Source organism: Tupaia chinensis, unplaced genomic scaffold, assembly GCF_000334495.1.
Source record: "Tupaia chinensis unplaced genomic scaffold, TupChi_1.0 Scaffold000627_1, whole genome shotgun sequence".
NCBI lineage: Eukaryota > Metazoa > Chordata > Mammalia > Scandentia > Tupaiidae > Tupaia > Tupaia belangeri.
The window spans coordinates 8,540,260-8,553,649 of NW_006160147.1; the positions used below are offsets into that span (position 1 = coordinate 8,540,260).

Below are 13,390 nucleotides of genomic sequence, written 5' to 3' on the forward strand. Positions count from 1 at the left end.
TTCTGATAATAAAAAAAGAGAGAGAGAACAGGGGCCAGATGGCAGCACAGCGGTAAAATGCAATGCTCTGTGAAGCAGTCCCACATAGAAAGGTTCCAAGTTCAAGTCTGGAAACCACACGTGTACCCATGATCTGGGGCTGACTGAAGTTGGAGGTGGGTTGTGGTATCAAGACCCTGTGGGGTGCTATGTTCCTCTCTTTCAATAAATAAACTTTATTTAAAAAAAAAAAATAGACAGTCTGTCTCCCAAGTCTCCTTTTGCTCCTTTGTAAAATTCAACTGCTTGCTCCACTTTCAACTCCCAGTAACCACCAATTCTTTTTCTGTGGCTTCATTTCTTTTTCCTTGTTTCTTTTTTTTTATTTTCTTTTTTAATTTTTACCATAGAGCATGTGAGTTCACCAGAGAAAGACAGAGAGAGGAAAAGTAAGGACACCCCCCTCCCCCGCCCCAAGGGAATGGCCATGCTGCAATCTCTTCTCCATTCACCTCTCAGGATTTTAGGCACACACTCACATGTGCCCACTGTGGTTTTCAAGCCACCACGTCTGAGATTCTGTTGTCAACCACATGGGAATCCAGTGCCTTAACGCCCCCGTCTGGCCCCTTGGCCCTTCCTTTTTTTTTTTTTTCTTTAATTTAATGAGTTTAAATAAAAAAAAAATAGGTAACCATTATACATCTAAGGAATAAAAATCTTCTTTAAAAAATACAAAGAGTGAATGAATTTTAACCAAGTTTATGTTTCTTTTGCTATAATTTTTAACAATTCATCTCATCAGACTTTATTGCAGTGTGCAAATGCATCCATAGCACCCATTACAATCATGAAACTAAATGTAAAGAAATACACTGTTAAGAGTGCCTCTTAGAGGAAACTCATTGACTTTGTATCGAAAACTCTATGGGGTCCAGCAGGTGGCATGGTGGTTAAGGCACTGGACACCTCCACATGACTGACCATGGTTCGAGTCCCAGACCTGGCAGCTTGCTTTCTCACTTTCCCTCTTTCTGTTCGTGTATCTCTCTCCCTGGTCAAATTAAAATAAATGAATGAATAAATAAAATTAAAATAAGTAATTCTTTTTTAAAAACTCTAAGATATATAAGAATTGCATAATGCTACTTTAACCACCTTTTGTCACAAGAATCATCACAAGATTTCTGGAAATAAGTCCACATGAGAATTAAATATTTAAAAGGTGAAGTATTCCTTAATTTAATTTTAGTAAGATCTTTTCTCTTTCACTGTTAAGAAATCCTTTAATAGTTTTAAAGTAAAAGCTTTTAGAGTCTAGATAGCTAAAACTGTACCACTGAGTTCAAGCTTACAGATAGGTCTTTTGTAAGTAGTTCTCAATAAAATTCCTCTCTCCTCACTCCCCTGCCCCAAATCTGTATTGTTTCTTACAAAACTTTGGTCAAAAGTAAAAATATAACCAGGCAGAAGTATATGCCATACAACAGCAAGAACAATAATGCCCAACTAACGACTTTGGGTTTTAAAAAAAATAGAAGGCAATTAAAATGTAGTCAAAGTTACATTTAAAAAAAAGCTTTCACAGAGTAATATTTTTTTAATAATTATTTATTTTATTTTTATTTATTCATTCATTTATTTTTTAATTTGATCAGAGAGAGACGGAGGGTGAGAGGGCGAGAGAAAGGAAGTGAGAAAACAAGCCACCAGATTCAGGACTTGAACCCCAGTTGGCCATGTGGGAGTGTCCAGCACCTTAACCACCACGCCACCTGCTGGTCCCCACAGAGTAATATTGAAACAGTCACAAAGGCTAAGAAAATACTGATATCAAAGTACAAATGACTACAATGTTAAAATAGACAGAAACTACTATACAAAAGCCTCTTTTAAAATTGAAAATAACACACACGAGTCACGGTGATTTTCCTGTTCGACTTATGAGTATTAGTCTTTATAAGGTTGGTTATGTTGACATCTACTAGAATTTCTTGTGACATCTGATGGATTCTCATTCCAACTTCGAAAGGCAGGTCTTCAAGGAAGCTCTTGATCTTGGTCACTGTACAATTTCAAAGTAGTGCGACATTGCCATGATGCATTGGGCATGAAGACATGTCCCGTGTACAGAACTATCCCCACCATGGAAGCCAGCATGAAATGGAACACAGTCCGCTCCCGAGGCTCCAGCATGTAGAGCGCCATGACGAGCAGGTACTGGTAATAGAACGGGGACATCTGCTTCCAGGCCCACATCAGCACCATCCCCGCTATGCGCCTTCCTCGACACAAAGGCACGTGAGTCTGTCTCAGCTCTGCCTTTTTAAGAATGTTGTATAGGGACCAGCAGATGGCGTAATGTTTATGTCGCTGAACTCCCATGCAATTGACCGTGGTTCAGATCCTGGACATGGCAGCTTAAATTCATGCTGGGTACATGTGCATGTGTGCCCGGAGTCCCAAGATGAGAATAAAGGAGAAGGTATTGCGGCATGGCCATCCCCCCAGGGATGGGGGTGGTGGTAATTTTCGGCTTTATCTCTCTCTGTCCAGTGAACGCACATGCCCTAGAGCCAAAATCTCTCAAAAAAAAAAAAAAAGGAATGTCATAGAAATTGAGTCTTCTGTGTCTGGTGTCTCTCACTTCAAATAATGAATCTCAGACTCATTTGCGTTGTTGGGTTGATCAATAATCTGAACTTTTTTATTGCCGAATAGTATTCCGTAGCATGAATGTAACACCTGGTTTTGTTTCCAGACTTTGGTGATTATAAATAAAACAGGGACTAGCATTCCATGCAGTTCTGTGTGTGTGAACCTAGGTTATCATTTCTCTTAGATAAATACCTAGGAGTGGAGTTCGGAGCCCATGACAAGTGCATGTTTAGTTTTATTAGACAATGCCAAACTGTTTTCCAAAGGGTCTATAGTATTTTGCTCCCAGGGAGCTCCCAGACATGATTCTCACAAAAATGTATGAAACATCAAGGTTCTTTATGTCCTCACAAGCACCTGATATGCACATTATGATTTTAATTTACATTTCCCTGATGACGAATAATGTTGAGCAACTTTTAATGTACTTATTTGCCATCTGTATATGTTTGTTGGTGTTGTGTATATTCAAACAGATTGCCCCCTTTTTGTAAAGTTTTTCTTTCCTTCTTCCATGAGCAAGAGAGACAGAAAAACAAAGAGACGGGCATCCCCAACAGGGTCTTCGCACTGCAGCCCACCCCCCACTTCAGCCAGCCCAGACCACGGGCATACGTGTGCCCAGCATGTTCAGGGAGCCTCCACACTTGATCCTAGCACTTTTCCATTTGGCTCAGCCTCACAGAGCATTGCAGTACATTACACCATCATCTGGCCCTGCCGATTTTCTTATTGGACCATCGATTTCTTACTATTGAGGGTTTTTTTTTTTTTTTTTTTTTTTTTTTTTGTTTGACTATGGAGTGAGAGACAGATTGAGAGAGAGAGAGAGAAAGCAAAAAATCACCTCTTCCCCAAGGAGGATGGTCATGCCTCAATTCCTTCTCCTCCGCTCTTCTCTTGGGATTTGGCACATGTGCACACATGCCCAGAGTAATTTTCAAGCAGCCAGGTCAGGGACTTAAATTGCAGTCAGCCATGTGGGATTCAGGTGCTTTAACCATGCCATCTGCTGGCCAGAGCATATTTTTTTTTAAGACTTGCTTATATATGCAATATGATTACCAGTCCTTTAGGAGTTGTGTGTTTTGTGAATATTTTCTTCCAGTCTGAGGCGGCTTTCTTTTCATTTTTCTGAACAGCGTTTTTAAAGAGCAGAGGCTTCTGGTTGTGTGTGTGTGCGTGTGTGTGTGTATGGAGGAGTGTTTTTGCATATGGGCATCTAGTAGTTCTAGCATCATTTCTTGAAAAAACTTTTACATAAAATTGCCTTTGCACTTTTATCACAAATCAAATGGCCACATAAGAGTGGGTTTATTTCTGGACTCTATTCTTTTCCATTGACCTAAATGTCCACAAAATACTTCACTGTCTTGATTACTTGACAGTAAGTCCTGAAATTAGATAGTGCGAATCCTCTAACTTTGTTCTTGTGTTAGTCATTTGGGAGTAGTAGAAATGTGGGTAAGACAGAGAATGCATGACCAATCTATAAACATTCATAGTCTTTCAAACTTGAGTAGACCAACACCCTGTGTCTGCAGGCTGAATTCAATCTGTAACTGCCAATTCATCCAGGAGAAGACTTCCTAGAAGATCTCTTTCTGCATCAGCCCTTGCAGAAAGGTCTTCATGGACCCTTATGGCAACCAAGGCTTGCTCACGAAGCATTTGTTAATTTCCCCAAAATATTGGTTCATCAGTAAAGTCATGACACAGAGGACCAGCAGATGACATAATGGTTACATTGCTGTACTCCCACCTGGCCGATTACAGTTTGAATCCCAGATCTGGTGGCTTCAAACTCATACCAGGCATATGTGTGTGCATGCCCAAAATCCCAAGAGGAGAATGGAGAAGGGATTGTGTCATGGCTATCCCCGTAGGGAGTGATTTCTCATTTCTGTCTCTCTATCTCTGTCTCTCAGCAAGCACACACACCCTATGGCAAAAATTTCTCTTAAAAAAAAAAAGAAAGAAAGAAAAGTCATGACACATTTTTGCATATAAAAACAGAAAAATACATCAAGACTTTTCCAATGACTCAATAAAAAGAGACTCTTGGATAGGTCCCATAGCTTAGTAGTGTAGAGCGCCAGATCCCACTTGGTCGGCAGCGGTTTCAGTCACAACGCTGGTGACTTGAGAAGCACACTGGGTGTGTGCCCCAGATTCTGACAAAATGGAGAAATGGAGAAGAAGGGATTGTGGTGTGACCACGCCCCAGTAAGGGGATACTTTCTTTTCTACTCCCTCATTCCTGACTTTCTCTGGCGAGCATACCTACTTTCTGATGAAAGAAAAAAGACAAAGAGAGAGAGTCTCTGGTACAGGGAGCATCTGGCCCATCTTCTGTGAAAACCAGAGGCAATCTACAGATAATCCTTAAAGAATGAAGTGAGGGTGTCCTGTGAAGGCCTATTAGCCTTCCATCTTTATAATCTTACCCATTGCCTATTATGTTGAAATTCCTTTAGTTGAGGAAAAGACTTAAAACTCATATTCAGAGGTAAGGCATAAAATGCAAATGGCTGTGTCTTAAGGAGCTAAACTTACTTTATGTCCTAGCAATTCTAATCCTGGATTCCAGAAAAATGGAATCATGTATCCACACAAGACTAGAACATGAGTGTCTGCACCAGCATAATTTGTCATAGCCAAAAAGTGAAAACAACCCAAATGTCCATCAACTGGATAAGCAAAATATGAAATATTCATGCAATGGAATACTATTCAGCAATCAAGGAGGGTTATCTGAAACATACAGCAACATTTGAAAAATACTATGTGAAGTGAAAGAAGCCAGATGCAAAATCCACGTACGGTATGATTTCTTTAATACTCAATATCTTTTTTTTTTTTTGGAGAGATTTTTTTTGCTATAGGGTGCGTGCGCTCGCCAGACAGACAGAGAGAGACAGAGAGACAGAAAGCGAGAAATCACCCCCCAGGGGAGGATGGTCATGCTGCAATCCCTTCTCCTCCATTCTCCTCTCGGGATCTTGGGCACGCACGCACAAGCGCCCGGTGTGAGTTTTAAGCCACCGGGTCCGGGACGCGAACCACGGTCGACTATGTGGGAGTCCAGCGACATAGCCATTACGCTAACTGCTGGTTCCCAATACTCAGTATCTTAAAAACAACAAATTCAGAGAGACAGAAAGATTGGGTCATCAGAAAAATCATGACGCATTTTTGCATGGAAAATTATGGGGACCAGCAGGCTGCATAATGGTTACATTGCTGGACTCCTATGTCGTCGACTGCTGTTCAAGTCCTGGATTCAGTGGCTTGAAACTCATGCCGGGTGTGTATATGTGTGCGCCCACAATCCTGAGAGGAGAATAGAAGGTTAGGGATTGTGGTGTGGCCATGCTCCCTTGGTGGGGTGGTTCTATCTTTCTATCTCCCTGCCTCTCTCTGTCTTTCCTGTGAGCACACGTGACCTATGGCAAAAAAAAAAAAAAAAAATTATGACTTTTCCAATAGCTCAATGGATTAACAGTTGTCTGGGGCTGAGGGTAGGAACAAGTGAGCATGAAGGAATTTATTTGGTTGATAAAAATATGTGAAAACTGGATTACAAGGATGATTACACAACTCAATTAACTTACTAAAAGTTATTGAGTTGTACACTTAAAATGGGTAAAGTTTTTGATATGTAAATTCTACCTCAATAAAATTTTAAAAATTCAAGTGCTTGGTTAAGATAATATTTAGTATGAATGAGTTTCAAGTACATTGCAGTTGTTCAGTCTCTGAGCTAGTGTAAGTAGATGGCTATGGGGGAAAGATGATAGCTGGGAGAATTAAGGTGGGCATAAAAGAGAAACAGAGGGGTACGGGGGCGAGGCATTAGGACCTTTGGTCCTGGCTGGCTCCCACAGTTGCTAGCAGACTATAACTAGAAAGGTATTTATTGTCTCTGAATCTCTATCATCTTTCTGTGAAATAACATCTCCATAGGGCTACCGTGGAAAACACAGATAATTCACATAAAGTACTTAGCATAGTGCCAGGCTCCCAAAAGGAACTTTTTTTAAATGACCTATTATGATTATTTAAAATAACATTTTTAAAATACAAAATGCACTTGCAAGGTCCTTGATTTGCAGATGGTATTCCTTATTACCTCGCTGCTGAGAAGAGGTTGGTCTGGAGGCGCCATGACCCTAGTGTAAGCCTAGGTATTGTCAGTCTCTTTCATGTGGAGTTTCTATAGGACTCTCCATGATCTCACATGTGCATCCCTTCCTTTGGCTGAGCTGAGAGGCAAGAGTATGAGGTCCTTTCTTAGGGATTTAGAGTGTCTTCGCTCTCATCTGGCACCTCCTAAATCACCCTGCTTCCTCTCAGTCCATTCTTCAGCCGGAAGCACCATCCCCTTCCTCTCCAGACAAGAAGGCCTTGCTATCTCATACTCCACGTGTTCTTGTAGAACTTGATGATCAGCTCTCCACACGTCAGTTTTGATTAGTGAAGGGAAGGTTTAATATTCATGTTTTTTCCTCCCAACCAAGTCTGGCTTTCCAGACTTTTCTTTCATTGAGGACACAAACACACACACAAATAGACAATTGGAACTGAGCAACAACTGTGTCATTCTAGCCGTATCTACAACCTCTCTGAAAGAATGATATCAACTTGTGGTGTATAAAAACAGCAGAGCACCACTCTTCACGAGAAATTTTTAGACTACATTGGTTTAAACATTCCAAAATGAGTGTGCTCATTATAAATGTACCAAAAGAGCCATTTTTAATGAAAAGAAGGGATTTACAGTTATTTTAGAGGGCCAGCAGGTGATGTGGTGGTTAAAGGCAATAATAATTGGAATTAAATAAATAAATTATTATTTTTAAAATAAATAAATAAAATTATTTTAGACCGGGGGCCAGCAGGTGATATGGTGGTTAAGGTGCTGGATTCCCACACGGGTCACCAAGATCAAGTCCCAGATCTGGTGGCTTGCTTTCTCATTCTTCTTTCTCTCTCTGTCTCTCTCAGTCAAATTGAAGAATAATAAATAAAATTAAATAAACAATTATTTTTTACGATTTTTTAAAATTGCTTTAGATCACTGGTGAGCAGGAAGAGCAAACACTTTCACATGTTGGGTGCACACGTGGCTGGTGGCGTCCAAGTGTACTAGATGAGGAAACCTAAAGGTCCAAGTAGATGTCTGCTCCAATACGTGACTCGTTCCCACTGCTCCATTTAACCCCCTCCTCTTCCTGAAAAGAAAGAGAATTGACGATTGATAGAAATTCTCTAAACATGAAGACTATTGAGAAGAAAATTAATGAGCTATTTTCTATAAATAATTTAGACTATGAACTCATTTAGATACATCAAAGACTTAGCTTTCCCTTTCTCCCAATTATCTTTTAAGAATTGAGATAATTTATTCCATCCATATCAATCAATGTGTTATTATTAAATATATAGATTCCTTTTAATTTGGGTAATCTTAGTTATATTTTTATCTATTCATTCTGTGGATTTTCAGTTTATATAAATGCCAATGCTTAAGGTGGTAAAGGTCCATTTTCATATATGATATCTTAATTCAAATTTTCTGCGCTCTGAGTAGAGTAGCAGGCATTATATTTGGAAAATACAGGGTTTCCATCAAGATCTATGCCATAGGCCTAATGAGAAAACTTTTTTCCTGTCATACCTCTTAAAATGAACTTTTAACAAGCAAAAAGATTTTGATCGAACACTACAGATTGAATACATGTGTTTACCTCCGCTTCCTTCCAGGACCTCATTAACACAAAAGTAGAGATTACCTAAAAGATATAAACCCTAACCCTAACCTTGGGCAATGGAAAAGAATGAAGAGAAGGCAGTATACCATGTTAGAAATAAGTGTATAGCATGTTAGAATCAAAAAGTAGGTACATGAGTGGTAATTTACTTACAAGGTAAGAGAAAGATGAAGCCTTAACCCATCAGGACCAGCAGTTAGCGTAATGGCTATGTCACTGGACTCCCACGTAGTCGACCACAGTTCAAGTCCCAGACCTGGTGGCTTAAACTCACACCGGGCGCATGTGTGTGCATGCCCAAGATCCCAAGAGGAGAATGGAGGAGAAAGGATTGTGGCGTGGCCATCCCCACTGGGGGGTGATTTCTCGCTTTCTGTCTCTCTGTCTCTCTCTGTCTGTCTGGTGAGCACACACGCCCTGTAGCAAAAACCTTTCCAAAAAAAGAAAACAAAAGGGGGGGTTAACTCAGAGATAAGACACCTAACTACTCCACAGAACCCCAGAAAATTACAGGTATCATATACCGTGTAGTGCTGACCAGATTGAGTTAAAAGCACAAGGATACGGTGAGTCTGGATCGGAGAACCCTGAGATCCCCCCTTGACCCCAAATAGAGACTGCCCTTTCCTGCCCCAGTGGAAGACTGGTTTGCTGTCTGAAGAAGATGCACCATAGTGGCTTGGGTCATAGGACACCAGGAATCTGAGGACAGGGACACCATATTGAAAAATGGAAGTTCACACATGAAAGGAGAGAAGGTCATCACCTCACTTTGATTCAGCTCCCAAGATACTGACATTCAGGCCAATATTTCCAAGCAGATTGGAAGATTCCTCACTGGGGAAATTGACCAAGAGAAAAGACTGACCAATACTCATTATGAAGGGCACTCAAACATTTTCCATCCTGGCCATGCTATGAGGAAGGCCACCATTCCAGTGGCCTCCACCACTCAAACAAACTCGTCATCCACCTTTTTTTTTTTTTTTAAAGATTTTCACTACGGAGTGTGTGCACTTGCCAGAGAGACAGAAAATGAGAAATCACCCCGCCAGGAGGGGATGGACATGCCACAATCCCTTCTCCATTCTGTGCTTGGGAATTTGGGCATGCACCCACACGCAGCCGGTGTGAGTTTCAAGCCTCCAGGCCGGGGACTCAAATTGCAGTTGACCATGTGGAAGTCCAGCAATGTAAACATTACACCATCTGCTGGTCCCTCATCCAACTTCTTAATGCCTCACTCTTAATTAAATACACAAAAGTGAGAAAAAAAAAAGAGCTAGAGTTAAGTAAATCTCTTAGGAGAGAAAAAGATGGAAGAGAAAATTTAGAAGGATAGTGTAGATTGTCTAATATCCATGTAACAGGGATTCCATAAAGAATGAGTAAAAAGAATAAAAGCCAAAAGTATTATTAAAGAAGTAATTCGAGAGAATGTCGTAAACTCAGTTAAGGAGTTTCCAGGTTATGCTCAGCCCAATACCACAGCACATAGGAAAGCTATTCCAAGACACATCATGAAATTTCAGAACCTCTCTAATAAGGAAGACACTCCCAAAGCCTCCAAAGATATTTTTATATATAATATGTAATAGTCAGGAATGAGAATAACATAAAGCTTCTCAACAATAACAATGGAAACTAGAGAAAGTGTACAAAAGTCATTTTCAAGTCATAATTGTCTAGTTATCCATGCAATCAAAAAAGAGAGCAGCATAGGGCTATCTCCAAATATGCAAAGTATTATCAGTCAGAATCCAGGTAATATTCTGATCTGATTAAAAAGAGAAAAAATAATGTGAAGAATTATTAATTAGTAAAAGATCATTAACAACAAAAAAAAGCAGGAGAACCCTAACAAATATGGGTATATGGACCAACTAGTCCCTAGCCTTTTCCCTTTCTTAGAATTATTTATTTATTGGGCCCAGAAGGTAGCATGGTGGATGGCTCTGGACTCCCACATGGCTGACCACAGTTCAAGTCCTGGACCTGGTGGCTTGCTTTCTCACTTTACTTCTCTCTTTTGCTCTCTCTCGCTCTGTCCCTTTCTGGTTAAATTAAAAATAAATTAATTTATTAAATAATTTAAAAATAATACTAAATAGGGACCAGCAGTTGGCGTAATGGCTATGTTGCTGGACTCCCACATAGTCGACCACGGTTGGTGTCCTGGAACGGTGGCTTAAACTCACGCCAGGCACATGTGCGTGCATGCCCAAGATCCTGAGAGGAGAACGGAGGTGAAGGAATTGTGGCATGGCCATCCCCCTGGGGGATGTTCTCGCTTTCTGTCTCTCAGTCTCTGTCTGTCTGGTGAGTGCATGTGCCCTATAGCAAAAACCTCTCAAAAAATAATAATAATAAATAAAATTAATAAAATAAGTGTGCTGGCCAGAGACACAGAAACAAAGACGGAAAGTGAAAAATCACCCCCTAGGGATGATGGCCATACCACAATCCCTTCTCCTCCATTCTCCTCTTGGGATCTTGGTAATGCACACACATGCACCTGTCATGAGTTTTAAGCCACTGGGCCTGAGATTCGAACCACAGTTGATTATGTGGGAATCCAATGACATAACTACTATACCAGCTGCTGGTTTTATTTATTTTATTTTTAAATTTTCTATAGGGCATGTGCGTTCAGAAGAGAGAAAGTGAGAAAAAGCAAGCAGCCAGGTCCAGGACTCGAACTGCAGTTGACCATATTAAAGTCCAGCACCTTAACTACCATATCACCTACTAGTTTTTTTTTTTTTTTTTTTTTTTTTTTTTTTTTTTTTTTTTTTTTTTTTTGGAGTTTTGCCACAGTGTATGTGTGCTTGCCAGGGAGAGAGACAGTGAGAGAGAAAGTGAGAAATCACCCATTAGGTAGGGTGGCCACGCTGCAATCCCTTCTCCATTCTCCGATTCTGAGCACACACACACACACACACACACACACACACACACACAACATTATTTTCAAACCATGGGTCCGGGACTCAAACTGCAGTCAGCCACGTGGAAATCCAGTGCCTTAACCACCACGCCACCTGCTGGCACCTCCCTAGCCCTTTCTATGGAACTCAGATGAATACCCATAACCACAGATGGAATGAACTCAGAAGAGCCGGGACTAGCAGTTGGCGTAATGGTTATGTCGCTGGACTCCCATGTAGTCGACCATGGTTCAAGTCCCACACCCGGTAGCATAAACTCACGCTGGGCGTGTGTGTGTGTACGTGCCCAAAATCCTGAGAGGAGAATGGAGTAGAAGGGATTGAGGCATGGCTATCCCCCCAGGGGGGTGATTTCTCACTTTCTGTCTCTCTGTCTCTGTCTTTCTGGTGAGTGCATGCACCCTATAGCAAAACTTCTCAAAAAAAAAAAAAAAAGTAAACTCAGAAGAGCCTCATCCTTGCAAAGGCTGAGCTTCAGATCTCATTGTGGAGAGTGGGGATGTGACCCACTGAAGGGTGGAGGATTCACTGGGGTCTGCCCATGGGGTTGGGCAAATTGGAGCCAGTGTGCAGAAAGGACTTTGCTGGAGCAAGCTGGAGCCAGATCAGAGAAGTCACTTGCTGGAGAACTGGAGGAACTTGCTGGAGGGTGAGTGCCACTGTGTCCCTTGCACACTTGTTGGCAGTTGCTCGTGGGAAGTAGGAGAGAAGCCCTTTTCTCTGCTGCGCCTCGTGATGTCCTCCCAGGGCCCTCTATTGACAAAGTCAAACGTGGCTGCCACTGGCAAAGGAGAAATGTTTACAGGGTCCAGCATCTTAAAGGACAATAAAGCTGGGGTTAGTAAATGGCATGGTGGTTAAGGGCGCTGGACTCTCACGTGGCCGACCAAGGTTCAAGCCCTGGACCTGGCAGCTTGCTTTCTCACTCTTTCTCTCTCTCTTGTTAAATTAAAATGAATGAATGAATGAATAAAATTAAATAAATATTTTTAAAAATATGATCCATCAAAAAGAACTAAATTAGGCAAGAAGAGGATCTCATATCTTTACATGGTTCTTGGATCATAGGAGATAGGGCAGTGAACACAAGAATGGGGTAAAGTGAATCCCAGGGCGCTAATGGAAGATCCAGGATGACAGGTGAAAACAGCAGTCCTAGAGAGCAATCAGTATCTCTGAAGGATAGAGGGCTCCAAGAGGGGTGCCTCAAAAGAAAAATTGGGGCCAGCAGATGGCGTGGTGGTTACAGAGATGGATTCCCATACGGCCAACTAAGATTTGAGTCCCAGACCTGATAACTTGAAAATCACACTGGGTGTGTGCACATGCTTGCCAAAAATCCCAAGAAGAGAGTGGAGAAAAGATTGCGGTGTGGCCATTCCCCCTGGAGGGGGGTGATTTCTCACTTTCCCTCCCTTTCTCCAGCAAGTATACACACTCGATGGCAAAATCCTAAAAATAAATAAATAGAAATTGTGTGTGTGTGTGTGTGTGTGTGTGCAAGAGAGAGAAAAAGAGAAGGGAAAGGGGGAAATTGGCATGTGTCAATATGTGTGTTATGGATTGAATTGTGTTCCCTAGAGTTCGTGCTGAAATCCAAACCCCCAGTACATCAGAACGTGGCCTAATTTAGAAATAAAACCCTGTGGACTGTGTTTCTCTCTTCCTCTCTCCTCTCTTCTTCCTCTCTCTCGTGCATGTGCACATACTCTATCATGAGTAAAGAAAAAAAGTTGTGGGGGCGGGGGCAAATAGCAGAGAAAGACAATGTGATTACTGATTTCTTTAGACTGAATGAATTTACTTTTTCTGTGGGGGATGGAAGGGATCAGATTCCACTAAGATTTTCCAGTTGCATTTCTGATTTGATTTTCTAACTAATTCAAGTCGTTCCAGTTTACATTTGGGTTGTAAGGTTTTTTTACACAAATGCACAGTTATGTACAGAATGCTTAGGACAAGAGGAAGCCTGCCTTTCCATTTAGACTGTCCCCGGCTGGCAGACTACTGAGGTCTGAAGTACACAGCACG

At 41.3% G+C, this 13,390-nt stretch overlaps 1 pseudogene; it reads right to left on the minus strand.

Moving 5' to 3' along the window:
* Window positions 1-2,041: 2,041 nt before the first annotated feature.
* LOC102486935 (serine palmitoyltransferase small subunit A pseudogene) lies at window positions 2,042-6,805 on the minus strand (annotated as a pseudogene).
* Window positions 6,806-13,390: the final 6,585 nt, after the last annotated feature.